The 23,061-nt window shown below is 41.7% G+C and overlaps 1 non-coding gene and 1 pseudogene across 1 annotated transcript; one reads left to right on the forward strand and one right to left on the reverse strand.

Annotated features, from left to right (window-relative positions):
- The first annotated feature begins 4,976 nt into the window (after positions 1-4,976).
- On the forward strand, positions 4,977-5,100 carry LOC129400186 (small nucleolar RNA SNORA26). Its single transcript, XR_008627508.1, has one exon. It is a non-coding gene; the product is annotated as a small nucleolar RNA SNORA26 (small nucleolar RNA).
- Positions 5,101-6,881: 1,781 nt separating this feature from the next.
- On the reverse strand, positions 6,882-7,135 carry LOC101556124 (dynein light chain 1, cytoplasmic-like; annotated as a pseudogene).
- Between the last annotated feature and the right edge of the window lie 15,926 nt (positions 7,136-23,061).

Consider the following 23,061-nt stretch of genomic DNA (forward strand, 5'->3'; position numbering starts at 1 on the left):
CTGCCCAGAGATAATCACTGTTAATGATCTATCACAGGCACCCACCAATACCTCAGCTAGTTAGAAAAACTCTTATTTCCTCACTGCTTTATAAAATCTATTCCAAAAAGCAAATCTCTTTTTTTTTTAAAGACAAATTCTGTCCAATTTTTTGTTCTCATTTTCCTAGCAATTAGGCAGATTCAATTCCAGACCTTTTAAAAATTTTTTTCTGGAAAAGGGGGTGGGGTAGGGGCCATAACTCAGTGGTGCTTATGGTACCCTGCAGTGTCTGAGACGGAATGAAGCCAGGCCTCCCCATGTAAAGCATGCACAACCACTGGACTCTCTTTGCACCCCAATTCCCAGATTCTCTTAAGAACTATTTTCTCTTCCCTCTCCATTTTGGGGTCACCCATATCCCAGCTCAGTTGCACAGATTTTCTTCCTTTGTTGTATGAGTTTCTATCTTTTTCTCTCTCATATTTCCTAATAAAACTATTTACTTCATTTAAAAAAGAGAACTATGTTTTTCTTCATAACCTTTGTTGTTCATATTAAATATTTGTTAGAGAGAATTAAATCAAATTTAAACACAAAAAAACTCAAAGGTTATGATGTGTACATGCATATTGGAATGCTTCCACTTGCCTTACAAGTAGAATGATCATTGCTGAATGAGTTCAAGACTTTTGTTTGTTTGTTTGTTTGGGTCACATCCAGCAATGCTCAATCCAGCCAGGGGTTACTCTTGGTTCTGCACTCAATAATTACTCCTGGCTGTGCTTGGGAGACTATACAGGATGCCGGGGATTGAACGCAGGTCAGCCGCGTGCAAGGCAAACACTCTACCCGCCTTACTATCACTCTGACTCTGAGTTCAAGTTTTATTCAATGTCATGCAGCAAGCAAGCACCAGTAATGTCTCCATTGTGAGACCTGTTATTACTGTTTTTGGCATATCGAATACCACGGGGAGCTTGCCAGGCTCTGCCGTGTGGGCGGGATAATCTTGGTAGCTTGCTGGGCTCTCCAAGAGGGGCAGAGAAATCGAACCCAGGTTGGCTGCATGCAAGGCAAATGCCCTACCTACTGCACTATCACTCCAGTCCTTAGTTAAAAAAGGACTGTCATGACAGTCATGCAGCAACTGTCATGCAGGGAACCCAAGCCCCAACCCCAGCTTCAGCCCAGCACCCTCTGCCCACCAGCTCTGCCATGTGCTTACTGGGTTCCAGTCTGGGCTCACTTGGTTCCTGCTCTGTAGGAATCTGCAGGACAAAGGCTCCAGCCTTTTTCAAATGTTCTACTCAGTCCACGTGCGAGACATTTTACACACAATCACTTTCACAGACTTGGAGAAATGTTCATTTTATCTTTGCTTTATAAGAGACAAAACAAGGTTCAAAATGCTGTGATTTGCTAAGTTCCACATTTGGAGAGTGGCAGAACAGAGGCAAAGGTATCCCCCACTCTTCCTGTGTTTCTTTTTTTTTATTTTGTGGGGCAGGGAGAGGGGGTCACACCCAGTGATGCTTAAGGGTTGCTCCTGGCTCTATACTCAGGAATTACTTCTGGCAGTGCTTGAGGGACAATATGGGATGCCAGAGATTGAACCTGGGTCGGCTGCACGCAAGGCTAATGCCCTCCCCCGCTGTACTATCACTCCAGCCACTCCCTTTTTGTTTTTTGGAAAGTGCTTGGGATTAAACCTGGGCCTGCCACATGTTGGCATGTGTCCCTTGACTGAGTCCCTGCCCTGGGCTCAGGGTACCATATAAATGAGTTAATTACTTTTAGGTTATATTTTTTTAAATTACAATAATGATAATAGCAGAGTTTCGCGCATGAAACATTCCAGCACCACATCCGCCACCAGTGTCAGCTTCTCGCCATTGTTGTCCCAGTGTGTCCTGTCACCCTCCATTTCCTAGTCCTCTCCCCCTCCCCTTACAGCAATATGCTTCCTACTAAAGACCAGTTCTCAGTTTCTGTTGCTTTTGGGTATTTGTTGTTTCTTTACTATGTTTCCTTGTTCCCCCACATATGAGAGAGATCACTCTGTATCTGTCCCTCTCCTTCTGACTAACTTCATTCAGTACGATACTCTCCAGACCCATCCAGGTAGTGGCACATTGCCTGAATTCATCTTTTCTCATAGCTGAGTCATATTCCATTGTGTATACATACCAGAGTTTATTTATCCAGTCATCTATTCTTGGACACTTGAGCTGTTTTCAGATTTTGTCTACTCTGAACAGGGCTGCAATGAACATAGAAACTCCAATGTCTGTTCTGAATAGTTTTTGGGTCATTGGGGTACATGCCAAGAAGTATAAGAGCAACATCCAGGTGAGAGAGTAACAATGGAGTAAGCAGCCTGGGTCCTGGATCACATTGCAAAGGAAAGCCCTACACAGTCACACGAGAGAAAGCATTTTCATTTATTAGTGTCGTAATAATTTATTTGTTTCCTGCTTGAGTGGATACCCTCCCTCCCGATGTCTATATCTGTGTCCCTGGGGTACCTGTCAGGTTCTGGACCCTCCCAGCAGTACACCCTGACCCCCATAATTAGGTGAGATCTTACAAGCTGCGATTTATCCTATACTTTCTCTCTTGTCTCTCTCCTGTGGTTCTTCGGCATGTTCCTCCCCTCTTTCTGATCTCTGTTCTAAGCTGTCCGTCAATCTCCCTAGCTTTCTCAGTCTCTACTGAACTCACTTCCTTTGTGCTGCTGGCACCTATGAAGGCAGCAGTTCTGTGTCTCTGCTACTCACTCCTGACTTGTTGCAGTAGGAGGGGGTACAATTTGTCAATTTTAGAAATCTCTATCTCTGCTTACATAGGAAAAGGACAGGCTTTGTCACATAAAGCTCCTGAGACTTTCCCAAGGAAAACAAATACATTCTCACAGTCAGATCTCAGGCAAAACTTCACAGCATCCAGTTGGATCCCAGAATGACACCAGCCCTTACCCATGGCTGCAGGAAAGCTAGCGGGAGCTGGGAGGAACACCATCACTCAAGCCAGAGATCATGGCATCTCACCCCAGCACCAGTTGGTCTTACAGGCCAGCTGTTGGCACCAGAAAGATGCTGCAAGAACTGCAGTGACCTCTTTATAGGGGCCTGGGGCACAAGCCCAGAATGTGCTGTCTTTGGAGAGCAAGGCTTGTAGCTATAGCAGGGGCAAGTTAACTGAAGAGCTGACTCTAGGCTTCAGGCGGAAGTTGAAGAACAAAACTCCGGTAGTGGTTCTCAACCTGAGGTGAGGGTGTCTCTGCAGGGAACAGACAACAACCTGTGGAGACAATCTTCAGTTATTAAAATGTGGGACCACTCTTGGCACTTAATGAAAAGAGGTCAGGGATGCTGCCCACATGTTTCCAGACCAGAGCGGTCTTGACATCCAGATACACAATAGAAAAATTGACCAGAACAAAATGTCAGTAGAGCTAATACAGAGAAATCCAGCCCCAGAGAACTGTCTTTCCCTTGGCAGGGCCAAGTATCATAGGATGTGGGTCCTGAGTTATCTGGCAAGGCACAGGCTCAAGAACAGAAAGGTAAGGACTGGCCCCGATTTCTGAAATTTAATAGCAAGTCAGAAGAACTGGATTGACTCTCACTAGACAGGACTGGGCACAGGTCATAGCTAGACTAATTAAGCACAAATTATTCTTGAGTATCCCCTTAGAGTAGCTTAGTCCCCTGTAGAAAACTAGGAGGATGATTTTAAGTGGGGTTTCCCCCCCATTTGGGTGCCACACACAGCAGTGCTCAGGGTCACACTAGTTCAGTATTTCGGGGTCGCTCCTGGTGATACTCCAGAGAACATGGGGACCCAAGATGGAACTTAGATCTCATGCAAGAGAAGCACACACTCAGTCTCTCTCTCTTGCATCTACAGCAGGACTCCTAATCTGGTTCCATAAAGATTTGGAGGCAGGGGAAGGTCATGTACATTTCTAAGGAGAACTTGAACTTTCTCAAATTACATGCAAAATTGTGTGGTTTTGCATTTCATGGAGGGAATCCAAAACGTCTCTGAGTCTAAAAGCAAATCTAAGATCTAAAAAGGATAAAAAAAAAAAAAAGCCCCGCTGATAATAGCCTCAGGCATCAGGTTGAACATACAGGAGAGGAACACAAGATCTTAAGTAAAAGAAAGAAAGACATGAAAGAGTAACAGCTTATAGTAATTAGGCACTTCCTGTGCACAGTAAGCTAAGTGTCCTGTTGCTTAACTTGGTTTAACGCATTTGATCTTCATGACATCTTATGAAACTGGTACTTTTCCCACCCCATTTTATAGATGAAGAAACTAAGGCTAGACTTCCAGGCAATTTTGTCTACTTCCTTCACAGTCTGACCACCCACCCTGCTCCCCACCACAGACACACCACAATACATATTCTATAGAAAACTATTAGAATGAATGAGAGAGTTTAGTGAAGATGACATAAACAAGATACAAATATAATTGAAAAGCTGTCCTTGAGCAAGAAATATTTAGAAAACACAATGTTTCTAATCATAATAATAGCAAACTCTAAGGTAAGTTTGACTAACTAGAACACAATCTATTAAGGAAACCTATGGAGAAATTGGGAGACCTTAGTAATAACTATCTAAGGTACAGAGGAGCTAAGGGACAAGGATGCTCATTACCAGGACAGCTTGACTCCGGCAGCCCTGGGCCTGCTTCCCCCTACCTGCCTGCTCCTCTGTAGATTCTAAGCAACCAAAGTCCATTCAAAACACAGCAGTGGACTTCATTTTTACACTAGGTAGAAAATGCTGGTGTTTGGCGAGGGTGTAAACTATTCTCATTTTTGCTTATTTTTAAAATTTTAAAAAAATTTTAAATTTTTATTTTAGGCACTTTGGACCTGGAGAGTATTATGTGACGTTGGTTGGAGGAGAAGATCAGATGTAGAATGATTCCCCTCACTGTGGGATATAAAGAAACATAGTAAGAAAACAACAAATACTTAGTCCTTTGAAGGTTGATACCATGCTGTCAGAGACCAACACAGAAGGGGAAAGTAAGGCTCCATAAAACCCAGAGAAGAGATTATAAAAAGTTCCTCTTTGGGTACTGGATGCAGTCAAGAGGGAAAAATATAGAAGGAAAGAAAATGCTGATGTTCAGCTTAATCAATGGCTGAATAAATAGCAGTAATCCTACATTTGAAAAAAAGGAAAGAAAATGCTGATGCTACCATTAGGGACATTTATTATTATTATTATTATTATTATTATTATTATTTATTTTTTGCTTTTTGGGTCACACCCGGTGATGCACAGGGGTTACTCCTGGCTCTGCACTGAGGAATTACCCCTGGCGGTGCTCAGGGAAACATATGGGATGCTGGGAATCGAACCTGGGTTGGTCGCGTGCAAGGCAAACGCTCTACCCACTGTGCTATTGCTCCAGCCCCAGGACATTTATTATTTTTTTTATTAGTGAAACACTATGAGGTACAGTTACAGATTTACATATTTTTGTGCTTGTGTTTCAGTCATACAATGCTCAAGAACCCATCCCTCCACCAGTGCTCGCCTATTCTCCACCACCGATGATCCCAGTATCCCTCCCACCCCTCTAGCCCAGACACCCCTCTGTGGCAGGGCACTCCCTTTTGTTCTCTCTCTCCTTTTGGGTTTTGTGATTTGCAATAGAGGTATTGAGTCATTAGGGACATTTAATTAGAAATAATAATAATTCGTCCCTCAAATAAAAAAACACCTGTAAATCTACTTTTTGTAACAAATATATAGAAAGTTGTACAATGTAAAGAAAGATTTATGGACTAGATCTACAAAAGCTGTTCACGGCTTTTCACATTATTGAACTTCACCATAAGACTTGCTCTTTAAGCCCACCTGTTTTATTCCTTGAACATGTGTCTTGCTTATTTGTCCCTATGTTTCTTTGCTTTTCCCACTCTGGAGAAGCCCATGTTGTCTCTTAAACTTTGCTTCCTCTCTTTCTCTCCCCCTTACCTAAGTAAATTTCAATGAGAAACTATATTGTTTCAACAAAAACAAAAAACAAACAAAAATTCATCATAGAATCCTAGACAGTCATTCAGTAAATGATAGTACATTATAGGAAACATAAACAATATTTTCCTAAAATTATCTAAAGATTTAATGGCATTCTGTTTATGGAATTTGATTATCTGATTCCAGAAGATGAGAATGCAAAGAGTTAAAGATAGCCAAAAAAATACTGGAGAAGAACAAAGGAACAAGAGAAGAACATTTACTCTATAGAAGAAACTAAAATTTGTTATAAAGTTCTTAAAATTAAGACCATGTTCAGACCATCAGTTCAGATAAATAGAGATCAATGGACCAACACAGAAAACTCAGAAATATGTTGAAGGCTTACCTCTGGTATTGCAGAAGAGAAGTGGGGAGTCAGGTTATTCAATAAGTACTCATTAATTACCATATTTGGGGAATTAAATGAACTTCCTCCTACTTTACACCGCATGAAAATCAATTCTAGATCAATAAAGTAAGAGCAAAACTTTAAAAATAAATTAAAGCAAAACATTAGAAGAACATGTAGCAGTAACAAAGGAATTCTTTTCTTTTCTTTTTTTCACTTCTCCAACAGATTGAATTTTTGAAAGGAATAGATTTTAAGGAGGAAAAAATATGGGCAGAGAGATATGGAATATAAAATAAATACAAATGTAAATTGATTTGCCAATTGTTTTATAACCACAACAATTCGGTATGGAGAATATGCCCCGTACAAAACAACACAATAAAGGTTCAAAGATTGGGGGGGAGCTGAAGATTTCAGTTCCTGGTTACTTGGCATTTAGGCTGCAGTCCTTCCTTGTTTTGGAAGGGTCCCTGGGTGCCACACATTTCATGCTTCTAACCAGACTTAAACAGAAGAATGGCCCAGAGAGTAGATGAAGTGCTTGGTTTTGTGTGTCACTACCGAAGTTCTTTCCCACCATGAAGTGCTAGGTGGGATTGTACTTCTTGTCAAATTCCTTTTAAATGTGGGCCGCAATGTCCTTTCCGATGCTGTATTTCTCCAGAGCCTGAGTAGTGCACTCCACTGAGTCCTGTTGCATCTCCTCCGACTTATTGGCATTTTGAATTACTGCCTTTCAGTTGCGCATGGTTACCCTGAAGCAGGGGTTGCAGCGGGGTCCTGGAGGAGGGGCTGGCGAAGCTCAGATTGCAAGAAGCACCCACAAAAGTGTTCTTCACCCAAGCCTCTATAAGAAATTCAGTTACAAGTTAAAAAAGGAACAAAAACAAACAGCACTGCATACAATGCATTACTTCGATAAATAAACACATGAAATGTGCTCAGCCTCATAGAAATGTATCACTGTATCACTCTTATCCCCGTTGTTCATCAATTTGCTCCAGCGGGCGCCAGTAGCGTCTTCATTTGTCCCTGTCACGTGCTAGTGTAGACCAATGGCTTCTGCTCGCTCCAGGAACATGAAGAGCATGTTGTTGTTACTGTTTTTGGCATATCAAGCACGTCATGGGTAGCTTGCCAGGCTCTGCAGTGTGTATGGGAGGGGGGGAAGAATAAAATAAGTTGTGCGGCTGCAAGGAAAAATTGTGTCACTCTCTTCTGGGAGCTTTGTTTTACAGTCTCTGGATCATGGCTGTTGATGAGATTACATGGCGCCGGGGGGCAGTTTGTGGGTGTTTGGCTGCCAAGTTACTGGAAAACTGGGAATCTAACTGGAGGAGGCCCAGTCCCCATCTGAGCAGGCTTGGAGATCTCAGTCCTGGGTCCCGCATGCCTGGGTTCCTCTGTCGGTTCCTTCATGCATGAGGCTCGTCAGAGCGTGTGGAGAGTGGCTTTTAGCATGGCTGTGGCTGGGGCTCTGCTTGGGGTTGGGAGGGAAACTCAACCCACCCCCCTCCAAGGGGGCCCCAATGAAGACAGTCTGGTGCGGGGCAGGAGATTCTGCGGTGGGCTCCTGGGGGAAACTACAGAAATAAAATGATTTTGTTTATACCCAGATAGGAAGGGAAAAAAATAAAGGTCTGGCAATAGCAAGTGCTGATGAGAATTTGTAATAGTGATAAATTTCATTCATGCACCACTAGACAGTAACATGGGAATTCTCTAGCAAAGCAGAGCATATGCATGAACTCTGCCACCTGCACTTCCTCTGATGAGGTGGCAGACTAAGAGAGCCCCCAATGATCTCTACCTCCTAATTTATGCCCTTGTGTACCACCAACACCCCCTCCCTCACAGGTACCCACCTCCAGCACCCCCCTCAGTGGGTGCTGTACCTGACGTCTCGCTTCTAACAGAAAACAGGAAAAGTGATAGGTCAGCGGCTCTGAGCTCAGGTTTTAAAATACTGACTTTCACCAAGCACTTGTTCCGTCTTTGCTTTATTGGAGAAGCACATTGCTGGAGCAGGCTGCACCTCCAGAGAGGCCCTGGTGACAGGGAACTGATACTTCCAGCCTACAACCAGAGAACTGAGGTCTACAGTCCTTGGAGAAGAATGGCTCCTGGCCACAACCAAGTGAGGGAGCCCAGAAGTGGATTCTTCCCAGAAGTTGCCACTAGTACTGCCAACACCTTTATAGCCGCCTCTCCAGTACCCAGGGCCAGAAGATCCAGCTTAATCACATTTGGATTCTTGGCCCACAGAAAAGTGAGATGACAAATGCATGTTGTTTTAAGCTATTAAGCCTGGGGTAATATTTTTTTCTGCTGCAATAGATACTAGTTTAGTATGAATCTAAGGCCAGAGCTTCTTAGCAGGTGATTTTTATAGTGTGTAAAAAACACATACACTGATTTGTATAGAATCAATTATAGGTGAGCCCATGGATCCTACAACTACTGGGACTGCCAAGAACAGCTCGTCAAGATAGATCTGGGGGTTAAGTTGAGGAGTATCTGATTGTAGCTAAGAAGAGCCTTCTCGGCTGACCTCCACGTGTCATATATCATTGGATTTGTGTGTCTGTGTGTGTCTGTGTGTGTGTGCGCGCGTGCATGAGCATGCACGTGCACACTCAATCATGTGAAAAAAGAAAACAGCACTAGGTTAAAAAATAATTTCTATTCTTCTGGAGTGTGTCTGGTAATTTACTTTTCTAGGATCGTGATTACCTGAGAACTTGTTACAAATGCTAAATTTCATAGCGTATCTGAGACATAGTGAATCTGACATTCCAGAGGTGAGGCTTGGGAATGTTTAAGAGCCTTCCAGGATATTCTATGGTTGCTAAAATTTGGCCTAGAATTTGTGTTTCAAATTGACTGTCACTATTTGGTTGTTTTAAAATTTATTGGCAAAGTCATTTCAAATTGTCTCAAATTCTTTTGGCATCTGAGTTATGTTCTTTTTTCATTGCTATTGTTGTTTTTTGTGTTTTCTCCTTCTTGGTCACACTCCTGGACAAAGTTTTCTTTCAAAAGATGGAGAGAGGAGTGGGGCATTTAAAGGTAGAGGGAGTCCAGTAGTCTGTGGTGGAGGGATATGGGTATTTTGGTGGTGGTGGTGGTGTGGTAACACATACTTTGCAGGGCTAGAGAGTTGCAATAATAGGCATTGTGCTTGACTTTTATGTGGCCAGAACCCGGTACAACACCCAGCTTCCCATATGGTCCCTGATCCCTACCAGGAGTGATCCCTGAGTGCAAAGCCAGAACCCCTGAGGACTGCTGGGTGCAGCTCAAAACAAAAACAAAAACAACCCAAAAAAGTGAGATGAAATTTTATTTAAAAGCCAAACGACTGTGTGATGTAATGTCCCAAAACAAAAATATGTACTTTGTTGTTGGCTTTTTTGTCTATTTTCTAAGCTTTAGTTACTTCTCTTAATATTGTTTTTTCTCCCTTCTTTAAATCAGTTCAGTGTTCTTGTCCTGTTAACCAAATATTTGAAGATCCTTCTAATGAAATGGTTGGCTTATATGTATGGGGGTCGTAGGCATGGATAATACACATAGATGGTGTAAACTCTGGCCTCAAACACACATGAAAACAAAAACCGATTAGATATTCTCCAAGTATGACCCCTTTTAAGATTTTTCTTCTCCCCTCACTCCCCACTTCCCTTCAGTATGGTCCCTGCCCTGTGGTCACACACTCTTGACTGTAGCTCTGAAGCCCATTCTCTTAGGCCTGTTTAACTCAGACTCACGCAGTCTACCCATAGTGCTCTCATATCTTTCTGTTGAGGTGCTTGAACATTCCCAGCTGTGGTGCGTCCCATATCACACATTTTGTTTTGGTTTTGGTGGTGGTGGTGGGGTAGGGGGAGGAATGGGAGGGTGGTGGGGAGAGGTGTGGGGGGGGTATAGTGGAGCTGTTTTAAACCTCAGGTGACACATGTGGGCAGCAGCACTGGGAATTGAACTTATGGCTTCACCTTGCAAGACCTCTTGCCACTCTTACCCCTTGGTTGCTTCTTAAAAATTTTTCACTGATAGCTGTAGATAATAGTCCTGCCATCATTTTTCTCACTAGGCCCCTCATACCACCACTACATCCCAGTTCAACTCTCTCTTGGTAATAGCTAACATAACTTCTCTGGAAATTCTGGATTTGCATGAGTTTCTAGTTCATCTTTCCTCTCTTGTGACCTCCTCTTTTAGTCTAAACTTCCCAGCATAGCACCACCTAGCCGACTCAGAAACCCCTGTGCAGATGCCAGCATCAGGTAGACTTAACTCACTACAGTTTGGTTTACTAATTATATGCTGCAAAGTTCTTTCTCTTTTAGTGAACCTTGCAGCACATAATTAGAAAATGTCTGGATTGGTGAAAATCCAGACAAGCCTTGAAAATAGCTATTCACTTCTATTCTCTTATTCAAGATTTTTAATTTTGATTTCTCCAGACCTGAAGTCTTTTATAACCAGAAATAGAAAGCCAGTATTTGTAACATAAACATCTTCTTAGTTTTTCCCTAAGGAAAACTAAGTTGAACGCATATGTCATTTTTAAAGACATTTTTGGTACCTTTATGCAAAACGGTCTCTAGGGATGGATCCACCAATCTTCAACAACCCCCCGCAGACGTGTACTGTAATTATTCCTTATTTTATCAATGGGAAAATTAAAGTGAAAAATTAAGTAATTACCCTAGGATTTCTAAGAGAAGTAGCCTGCAGGGAAGCTGGGGTTCCAATCCAGTTTCGCTTGAATGGAAAATGACTTCTTACAACTAATTTAAATGTATTTCATAGAAAAAAAAAAGGAGGAAGGAGCAGGTATTCGAGATGAGAGTGAAAAGAGGGAAAATGGTACCATTTGGTTTTAGAGTGTTAAGAGCAGAGAGCAGCTCACAATTCTAGTTAACCGAGAGAAAAGATGCCAGATATTAAGGGAATAATTACAACCCACCCAAACTCAGAAAAGGAGAAGAGAGAAAATGTGGCCCATAGTCACAGGAGGCACAAACATGATCTGGGGCCCAGCACCCTGGGGAAAACTCTTCTTCCCTAATTCCAACTGCTATTCATTTGTGCTTTCCTGGCACTATCTCAATTTATGAGGAAAAAAAAGGCATAATCCAAATGACCATGTTTTGTAATATACAGACCATCACTGACAAGCATATTTTAAGCCTCAAATAGTCTCTTCTGCTAATCCCAGGTCTTGGCTCCAAGCCAACTGGTTTCTTGCTTTTATTATTTGCAACAGAATCCAGGATTCAGAGTGAATAAAAGAACCGAAGAAGGAATATAACTCCCGGTAATATTGTCTCTGTGCTTTGAGCACTTATCCTTTTTGCTTCTCTCCAGGGGAAAAGCAGTTATTCTTACTTATGCTAAATCCCCGTGGCTTCCTACCGCGCCCATGTAAATCTTGGCCCCAAGAGGAGGCCGAATAAAAAAATCAAGCAGTGGGAGGTGCTCACACCAGAGCAACAGGCGGCCCCCAGCCCCAAATGGTTCCATCCATTTTCCTCCTAAAAACAAAGAGTTCTATTCATCAAAAAACTTTTCTACACTCTTGTGATTTTTCTTACCAAAAAAAAAAAAGTCAACATGATATTCAGGCGAAGAATAACAGTTTCTGGTTCACAAGCCAAACTGTCCTTCTATCCCCCAAGCAAGCAAATAGTCCAGAGAGGGAACAAGAGTAGAGTGGAGACTAGGCATGGACTCTCTCGTAGACAAAACACTCTTTTGCACAAAGGGACCCCACCTGTACCTTTCTTTGGAGGGTCACGGTCTCCACTCCACATACCCACTTGATAAAATGAATTGTCCAAAGACTCCAGGAGAAAGCTGTTTTCGTCCTGTTTCTCTGTGATTTCTGATAGGTTTCTGTGGTTTACCAGCATTTAAATATTATTTAGACCATCTTTTCCCTCCTTCCCTCCCTTTCTCCCTCCCTCCTCCACCTCTTCTCTTCTCCATCTTAAAAGGGATCTTTCTAGTTGGAAATGATCACTCTGGAAAAGAACTGCATGTTGAAAATAGCTAAAGGAACAAACACAATACCTTTCAGTACCTGTATTGCAAACCACAATGCCCAAATAGAGAGAAAGAGAGAGAGAGAGAGAGAGAGAGAGAGAGAGAGAGAGAGAGAGAGAGAGAGAGAGAGAGAGAGAGAGAAAGTGCCTACCATAGAGGCAGGCTTGAGGGGTGACAGAAGGGAAACTGGGGACATTGATGGTGAGAATGTACACTGGTGAAGGAATAGATGTTGGAATATTGTATGAGTGAAACCCAACCACAAACAACTTTGTAACTGAGTATCTCACAGTGATTCTATTAAAAAAAAATTTAAGACAAATAAAAACGATCTTTCTCTTATAAATCCAAATCAATGCATGCTTTAGAATGTCCTATTCCTCTCTTTATTAAGAATATTATTATTAAGAATAATATAAGCTAAACATTTATTGGGTTAAAAACATATCCCAGTCCCACGCCATTAAAATTTCAGCTGGTTTCTGGTTTGAATGATTCTCACTGTCCTGAATTTGTATGCATTCTTTTGACACCCTTGTAATCCTAGCATCAATTGATTTTTTGGAAACTCTAGCATTTTATCACTTTATCATGCCCTTATTACCATCTTTCCCAGCCCCCCACCTCCCCATTTTTTTTCTGTTTCTCCCTGAAGGATTAAGAGAGAGGAAAAATGTCTATCTGTTGTTTTGATTATTTTACTAGATGTAACTGCTGATGTCCATTAAGAGTATGTTTAGGTGACCGCTTGTTCCCCCTGGTGGCTCAGTGGCAGCCATTTTCTAGAGGCCAATGGACAGTCAGGTATGGGCCTGCATTGACGAGACACACAGGGCCTCACGGGATGGGGATGGAGGTGGCCCTTTCCTCCCCCACCCCAACGAGACCCCGAGTTGCCGGCCATGAATGGCTCCTCTGGCTCCTAATCAAGCTGCTTAACAGCCATGATCCCAGAGACTCAGAAGCAAATCTTGGAACCCAGCGGCTTTGTGCAGAAATCCCTCCAGATTTAATTATTATAACTTTAGAATTACAAAATTGCGTGGCTGCTAGTGCAGCCACATGACATCATACGCTATTCATAATCAGCCATAGAAAACAAATTGTCCAATGTTGCCTTTTCGGCAGATCTTAGTGTTGGGGTAAAATCCCAAATAATAATGGTAGGTCTGGTGTTGAAATATTGAATGCAATCAAAGTAGAGAGAGAATAACGTGGAAATCATCTGCCACACAGGTAGGGGAGGGAGTGGGATGGGGAGTATATCGGGGTTTTTGGTGGTGGAAAGTACACTGGTGAAGGGACGGGTGTCTCATCTTTGTATGAGCGAGACTTAAACCCGAAAGCTTTGTAACTGTTCTCATGGTGATTCAATAAATAAATTTATATTTTTAAAAAAAGTATGTTTAGGTGAGAGTTGAAGAGAGAAGTATAAATGAGGCAGGTAAGTTTATCACTGAATTTCACTTATTTTACATGTAAAATGGAAGAAATTGGCTATGTAAAAAAGTCTATAAAGGAGTCAAGGATTTATTAGATTTTGGTTTGGCTAGCTTTCTGTGGACAAAATGATGCTATACCAGCCTCACATGACGATGAAATCTATAGTGTAAATTATCCTGGAATTCAAATAGCAGCATTTTAAAGGGGATTTCCAGGTGCTGTATTGTACAGGTTGCATGCAGCTTCATTGAGATACTCAAGTTTTGTAACATAGCAGATAACATTTTGTAATACCAATAAAGGTTTTCTTTTCACCATTTTTGTAACCATTACACTCCCTCTCCTTTTCAGACAGCAGGTAATGTTCCAGGCTCACTGTCTTTAGGAAGAGAGTGTTTGAGGCAAGAACAAAGAAATCATTGTTTAACTTCGAGTTCCAATTTAAATGCTTCAAACTAAGAACAGCAAAGGAGTCTTGGAAGTAGTTTCCCAATGCAGGAGCCAGACTAGCTGAGAGAGACAAGTCTGGTTGTGTTCCCTGAAAAAGCTCAGTGCCTGAGTGCATGATGTAACCACCCAGAAAGGGGAGGCAAGCACAAACATACCCAAACAGCTTTCCTATATCACAAAAGTGAAAATTTTGAGCAAGATCCAGGTCAGAAGAATCTGGAAGAACTCATCCAGGACTTGGGTTTCATTTAGAAATGGGTTAAACCAAATGTGGGGAAGGACAGATATTAAATTAAAAGTTAACCTGGGGAACTTGTTCATGAACAGACAGGACTGCGCCTAATTTCTCGGGTTGTATATGAGGAAATGACAAGCCTTGTGAAGAAATGCTGTGTGCAAAACTCTTCTGAGCTTTCTCCAATGGCTGGAGAAAAGGTGTAGGCAATTTCTAACATTCCTCTTAACTAGATTAAGGCTCAAAATCCAGTGAACCCTTGCCTGGTTCAAAGAAGTCAATCAAAAGTCTCAAATTCTGACAGAAAGTGGAGGTAGACCACCTAAGCCACGTATAAAGGAAGAGATACAGGTGGGACCAGTGTCAAAGCTGATTCCAGAGCTGATGGTTGGAGTCATCAGCTATGATGGAGTAGAGAGAGAAAGAACATGGTGTCTGGAGAAGTGTGAACATTGCTTTCACCATACCCCCCTCCTGATTCCAAGACTACACTTATATATCCATCTCTTTGTTCCTGGCCGTCTACATGCCTGCAGGAAGAAAGGAAAGAGGGAGAAAGAAGAATTCTGTATATTTTTTTATTGAATCACCAGGAGAATTCTGGATTTGATAGAGATCTTACCCCCAAGAGTTGAAACCAGAGATGACAGTAGAGTTAGAAAAGCATCCTTGGATAGTTTCAATTCTAAGACAGAAAAAAAAATTCTTAAAAACTATTGAAAAATAAATGTGCAAAGAGTCTTTGGAAAATCTAAACAATATGTTAGAGGGGTGGGTGAAGAACGTTTCTTAGGAGTTTCTCTCTGAGGTTTAGTCGTGAATGCAGTTACACTTCTTGCTTTTTGTATCTATTCCCTTCTCCTCTGCTCCCTACCTGATTTGGGGGTACTTGCAGGACAATAAGTTAGACAAGGAATCTTATTAGCTCACGTATCTGTTCACAAGAAATCACACTATAATTAGGAAACAAAAGATTGGGAATAGCCTCATCCACTGACACATCTGCCCAAGCTCCCCAAACCCCATCTCATCCAGAAATGCACATATAAACAAAGAAGAGCTATGTTAAAGCAAACTAGAGAATGGCTTTCTCAGCCTCTGAAGTCATCATATGGAAAATAGATGTCCATTATATGAGTCTTGAGAGCTAGAATGGAATGGGCTTAGATGAGATGTGTGGGCGCATCACACATAACCTGACATGCACTGGAGTGGACTCATTATTATTTTGATAGTATCAAAATATTATCAGTGTTTGCTAATGAATAGCAAATAAAACTTTGGCCTTTTTTCTCTAAGTCTCTTAGAAACTTTTTAAAAAATGAATCACAGTGAGATACATAGTTACAACGTTGTTCATGATTGGGTTTCAGTCACACAATGTTCCAACACCTGTCCCTTCACCAGTGTACATTTCCCATCACCAATGTCCCTAGTTGCCCTCCCACCACCTCCCTCCACCGCCCCCCACAGCCCCCTTTCCATTCTTCACATAGTGTGGGAAGTTTACTTTGCAAATAATTGGGTTTGCTTTGGTTGGTTTTCATCATTGTATATGCTTCAAGAGTGCCCCTTATTGATGGGTGTTTGAGCATTGTATAACTGAGACTTAAACCTGAAAGCTTTGTAACTTTCCACATGGTGAATCAATAAAAGAATTTTTTTAAAAAAAAGAGTGCCCCTTATTGAAGAGTGCTTTTCAATAGTAAGTTGCCACATTCCACCACCTGCCCCCCAATCCCTCCATCACTATCTACTGGATCCCCCTCACCTCTGGCCCACTTGATCTCTTAATTCCCTCCTCTAATGGCATTCTCAGTTCTGCTATATGAACCCTAGGGTTAGTTTAGGGTTGCTGTTTTTGTCTCTTCCCTTACTTTGTTTTTTTTTATATCCCACAAGTGAGCAAGGTCATTGACATTTGTCCTTCTCTTTCTATAAAGTCTACCTTCTGTAAGCACATTTTTTTCAACACCAATTCCCTCTTCAGGCCTTAATAAACCTTATACTTACTTCATTATGGTGATTTTCTTATAATGAATTAAATGGATAGTTCTCCATAATAGTGTATACTTCTTAGAGTCAAGAATGATCACAGCATTTTATTCCTCTCTGTATTTGCAACATTTTCTTGGTGCTTTGGGTGCTATGATCATTTATAGTGTATGCTGAGCTGAAGTAGGTTCTAGACTCCTCTAAAAGTGACCTTACAGCAATGGGATGGGAAAGCAAGTTCAGATAAGAGTCTTAGGGTGAGACAGCTGGTCAGAGAACTGAGCAGCACGATGCGATGCCACTTCTAGATCTCAAATAGTCTGACATAGAGAATATATATATTTTTTATTGAATCACCATGAGAGCAGTTACAAAGCTTTCCAGTCTAAGTCTCAGTCGTACAATGATCAAATACCCATCCCCTCACTGGTGCACACCCTTCACCATCAAGAACCCCAGTATACCCCCCATCCAACCCCTCCTCTCACCTATGTGGCAGATGATTTCCACCTTACTCTCTCTCCACTTTGATCAAATTCAATATTTCAACAAAAGATCCACCATTGTTATTTGGAATTTTCCCCAATCTGCCGAATTCACACCTGCCGAAAAGGCATCATTAGATAATTTGTTTTCTATTGCTGATGTGAAGAGCATTTTGGATTTCTGATATTTTAGTAATAAGCCTGGAGGGATTTCTGCCAAAAGCCTCCGGGTTCCGAGATTGGTTTGTGTGCCTCTGGGATCATGGCCGGCCAGGAGCCAGAAGCCAGAAGCCGTTCATGGGCGGCAACTCAGGGCCTCGTTGGGGCGGGGAGAGGGGCCAGTTCCACCCCCCATTCCGTGAGGCCCTGCATGTCATGTCACTGCAGTCTCATACCTGGCTGTCCAATAGGCTCTGAAAAGGTGGCAGCCACCACGCTGCCAGGGAGAAAAGGCGGAAGGGACAAACACCTTTCCCCACCCGGGTTGGCACAGCACAGTTTAATGCTCAGTCCAGATGCATTTCTGCCAAAAGCCACTGGGTTCTGAGATTGGTCTGTGTGCCTCTGGGATCATGGCCGTTCAGGAACCAGGAGCCATTCGTGGGTGGCAACTTAGGGCCTCATTGGGGCGAGGAGAGGGGCCAGTTCCACCCCCTATCCCGTGAGGCCCCGTGTGTTACTGCTCTCTCTCTAGTTTTGGGCAGGGGCAGACACTAGATCATTTATTTTCCATTGCTCACTTTGCATATCAGAAAAGGTTGCATGGCCTCCTGTGTTGGAGGAATAGTCCTGTAGCCACATATACTGGAGCCATGCTTGTAGAAGCTCATGGTTGAGGGATTCGATCTGGAGAAGGTGGGGAGACTGCATCTACTCCATCTGGGGTGTCCTGGAGATATTGGCTCGGTATGGGGCCCAGAGAATTCCCTGGGTGTTGTGGTGCCCACTGGGTTTCTTCACTGCTGAGTGCCCTGATATGGAAAATTTTTAAAAAAAGAAGTAACAGGTATAGTTTAAACCTACATTTAGGACCAAAAAGGATAAACCAACCACTTACAAAACATTTCTAATAGGAAAGTGCAAGTATATAAAAAAATAGAGGCAACAACTTAAAAGAGTTCTCAGTACAGGGTGAATCTTATGTCATTTACGCTCCAATTCGTGCTATCTTCATTCAGGATTATTGTAAAGCTATATATACATCCATATTAAACCATTCTTCATATAAGCATTTCAAGAACTATCTCTAAAACAAGATAGGACCTTTTATTGAGAATAAGCATTATATTACTAACACTAAAAATTAGATGTTTTTAGTATTGAGGGTCCACTCAGTGTCCAAATATCCTCAGTCTTCTCCTTTAGCTTTTTAATTTTATCCAAAAAATTCAGATGAGGTCCAGACTTTGTATTTGGCTGACGTTTTCCTTAAACAATAGGTTTTCTTCCCTTCTTCTTCCTCTTCCCCCCTTATCAGTCGAAAGAACTGGTCAGGACAGATGCAGAATGATCTTCCTAACATGTGGGATATAAAAAAAATTAGTCAGGAAATAACAAATGCCCAAAAGCAACAGTAACTGAGAAGTGGATTTCAATAGGAAGCTTAAGGGGGGATGAAGGTGTATCCTGGAATAATATGCATCAAATCCTATTGTTAACATTATTATAAACTATGGTGTCTAAAATTAAAAATTAAAAAAAAATTAATGAACTGGGTCATTTGTCCTATAGTTTTTCACACCTTGGATTTGTGATTCACTGTATCACTGTATCACTGTCATCCCATTGCTCATCGATTTGCTCAAGCGGGCACCAGTAACGTCTCCATTGCGAGACTTGTTGTTACTGGTTTTTAGGCATATTGAATATGCCACAGTAGCTTGCCAGGCTTTGATTAAGTTCTCTTACTCTGTGAATCATGTTCCAACTCCTATTTACTATATTTCTGTAAACTTACAGCTGGACTTTTCAGCCTTGTCCAAAAGAACTTCCTATTGATGTAATGATGTGTACATGTGACTATTTCAGTAGTGTGATTGAGGGCTGGAATTGTTTTGTGTTAATTAAATTAAATTTGGATAGTTTCAAATGGTCAGTGTTAGTCCCATAGGGCAGCACATAGAGATTAAATTGAAATAAACGTGTGCTGCCAGTAGTTACTCTACTAGGTCCAGTTTTGTTTGCTTATCAATGATTAATAAATGATGAACTTCTCCTCACTAAGGCTACAAACATTTTGTTGTCTGTACTATTGGTACATAGGTAAGTATTATCATAGACAGTGATTAATTAGAGAAACTTCCTCTCATCAACAATTTGATTGAGACATAATTTCTACTGATAGAATAGAATAAAAGCTGAAGTGATTTTGTTTTTTAGAAAAATAATTTGGTTCTGTGGTATTCTCCAAAGGGGTCATTCATTTGTGTGACATCAACACACAAAATATATACTTGTAATAGAGCTGCATGCATGGTAGCATGTGACTGGAGTGATAATAATAGGGGCAAAGTGCTTGCCAGGCATGCTGCAGACACTAGTTTGACTCCTGGAACCAGAGATGGTCCCCAAAGCAACGCCAGGAGTGAGCTCTGAGCACAGAGCTAGGAATAGCCCCTGAGCACTGTCAGGTATGGGCCAATTCCTCTCCTCCTGAACAAAACAAAATATGTATGGTAGCATGATAACAAGCCTTGAAAACTGGTGATGTCAGAGAGTATAATAAAAGAGGCCCCAGTGAGTGATGTGCTTAGGAATCTATGACAGCTTAACAACAACAACAACAAAAATCTAAAATCTAAAAGAAATTTTAAGGTATGGGAGTTGTAGCTTTTAATTCCCATATCTTAAAAATGCACCCTTCTAAAGTTTACAGGTGGTTGTACCTGTGTATTTTATACACAAGGCAGTGCAGCCACCACCCTGATTTTATTCTGTAACATTTTAAGTCCTCCAAAGGGAAGCTTCGTGCTCTCAGCCATTGCTCCTCATGCCTGTCTTTGAGACTCAGCAACTGTCAACTCCTTTCCTTGTCCATGCAGTTGCCTCTCCCTGACATTCCACATAAATGGAATCACACACGTGCCCTTTTATGCATGGCATCTCTGGTTTCCAAAGGTCTTCCAGGTCAGGTTATGTATGAATACTTCAGTCCTATTTTCTTTTTGCATTTTTACCCCAATTGTAATAAAAGGCACAAGACACAAAACATACCATTTTAGCCGTTTTCGAGTGTACAGCGAGGCAGAGTTCATTCATGTGTTGCAACCAGTCTCCAGAACTCTTTTTCACCTTGTAAAACTGAAACCCTGCACCCAATTAACAGCTTCTTAGCTCTTCTCTCACCCCAGCCTCCACCATTGTGTTTTCTCATGCTATGATTTGATCATTTTGGGTGCCTCATATAAATGCAATCACATATTATTAATCTTTCTGTGACCTGTCTATTTTATGTAGCATAACGTCCTCCAGGTTCATCACATTGAAGCCAGGCAGTGCTTAGAGGGACATACAGTCCCAGAGATTGAACTGGGGTCCCAACTGGACCTGTGCTGCCTCCCCAGGCCCTCCTTCCATTTTTAAGACTGAAGAAAATCTCTCTCTCTCTCTTTCTTTCTCTATCCCTCACTCTCTGTACTGCATTCCTCATATGATCAAATAATATTTCATTGTCTGGACATACCACATTTTGTTGATCCATTCATCAGTGGATGAACACTTTAGGCTAATATGAGAATTTGTGTGTAAGCTTTTGTTTAGACAGATGTTTGCAATTCTCCTGGGTTTGTACCTAAGAATCAAATATTTGAGTGTATATATCACTTTTTATATATACTTTTTATATTGAATTGTTTTATTTTTCCAGTAGTGGTAGATGTGTTTGCAAAAATGTTATCATTTTTTCCTTTCTTTCTTTCTTTTTTAAAATTTTTTATTCGTGGATCACCGTGGGGTAGAGTTACAGACTTACAAACTTTTGGGCTTGCGTTTCAGTCATACAATGATGGAGTACCTGTCCCTCCACCAATGCCCATTCGGCACCACCAATGAGCCCAGTATCCCTCCTACCAACCCACCCCCCCTCACCTCTGTGGCAGGGCATTCATTCCCTTTTGTTCTCTCTTTCCTTTTGGATGTTGTAGTTTGCACTAAAGGCATTGAGTGGCCATTGTTTCTATCTATAGTCTACATTCTGTTCCCATCTCCCAACCCAAGCTCGTCCTCCAAATACCCTTTACTTGGTGTTCCCTTCTCTATCTGAGCTGCCTTTCCCCCCAGCATTTGAGGCCGGCTTCCAAGCCATGGAGTAAACCTCCTGGTCCTTATCTCTACTATTCTTGGGTGTCAGTCTCCCACTCTGTTACTTAACGTTTTATGTATACATTTTATATAATCTCCTGCCCCCACACCAGGCTGTCTTCACTGGGGTCCCCTCGGAGGGGGGCAAAATTTATCTCACTTGCACTCAGTAGATTGGGAATACCTGCAAGGACAACTAGAGGCCGCCCTAAAGCTGTACTATTGCGCCAGTCCCAGGAAGGGAAATTTTCAACAACAATGATGGCAACAAAAATATAGCAACTGGCCAAAATTGACTAGGATATAATTTCCTTACCCTTTTTTGGAAGAAAGATCATCTTTCTTTTTTTCAAAAACTCACCGGAAGTCAGAGATGTAGCTCAACGGTAGAGCCCACGCCTTGCATGCCTTAGCACTGGGTTCTTCCTGGGTACCAGAAAGGCAGGAAAAGTTTTAGAAGAAGCTGATTGTCCTGGCTTGGGTCATGAGTCTCTTTTCTGTGTTCATTTGGATAAATAAGCCAGGCTCTATGATGACATATCGAAATGTTATGGGATTGCAGAATTGCTTCCCTAGGTAAGGATGAGGTAGAAGGTCAACATTATGTCTACAGCAAAGGGTGTCCAAAGACTTTCAACCTTAGGAAATACAGATGAGTGTCATGCTAACCAAGTGTCAGGAACACTCCCAAACCACCAGGAGCTAAAGAAGCTGGTCTTATTATTATTATTGTTATTATTACTATTATTTTGCTTTTTGGTTCACACCCGGTGATGCACAGGGGTTACTCCTGGCTCTGCACTCAGGAATTACTCCTGACAGCATTCAGGGAACCATATGGGATGCTGGGAATTGAACCCAGGTTGGCCTCGTGCAAGGCAAACGTCCTACCCGCTGTGCTATCGCTCCAGCCCCGAAGCTGGTCATATTTTTGAGACACATGGTCTCTCCTTTCTCCTCTGTGTATCTGTGCCATCAGTCATTCCCAGGATGAACTTCTCTACCTTTCTAGTGTCTCCACAGCTTCTTATTCCAATTATTTTCCAAATCAAAATAGTTATAATATTATACTCCTATTTTACATATTGTTGAAGAGTAATCAATGACAATAATCATTTCTGCCTTTCTACTCTGTGAATTTTGTATTACTATTATAGGCAGTTTTTCTTTATTGACCTAATAAGCTTTATATACTAATTATAAAAGCCTAGAAATATGTGAAATTTGTGATAGACTTAAACAAAAACACGCTCTCTAGTGAGAGTTTGCGTATATCATTTTAGGTGAATTGCTTAGGAATCTAAAAAATATTAGATCTATAAAATTAGATAAAACCTAAAAAACAAAAGAACATTAAAAAAATCACGGCGCGCATATGCTGCCTGAGCCCATGTGCTGTTTGTGCCATGTGGCCGAGCACATGTGTCGCCCGCATCTCCCCCCTTGAGATGTGTACTTTCATGCTTTCGTGTCCAGTGCTAGGATGTGTGTAGAGCTTCCTCCACCCTTGGAGAAGCCCGCGTTCTCCCTTGAGCGCGTTACTCCTACTGGTTTTTCTTTTCCACTTATCCTTTCCCCCTTCCCTAAGACCTTCTAAATAAAATCTATTTACTTCAAAAAAAAAATCACATTATCAGAACAAATTATCAGAAATAATATATTATGTCAAGGGTTATTCTTTAATGCAATGATGATTTATGACCCTCTTTTGGT

Source organism: Sorex araneus, chromosome X, assembly GCF_027595985.1.
Source record: "Sorex araneus isolate mSorAra2 chromosome X, mSorAra2.pri, whole genome shotgun sequence".
NCBI classification, from domain to species: Eukaryota; Metazoa; Chordata; class Mammalia; order Eulipotyphla; family Soricidae; genus Sorex; species Sorex araneus.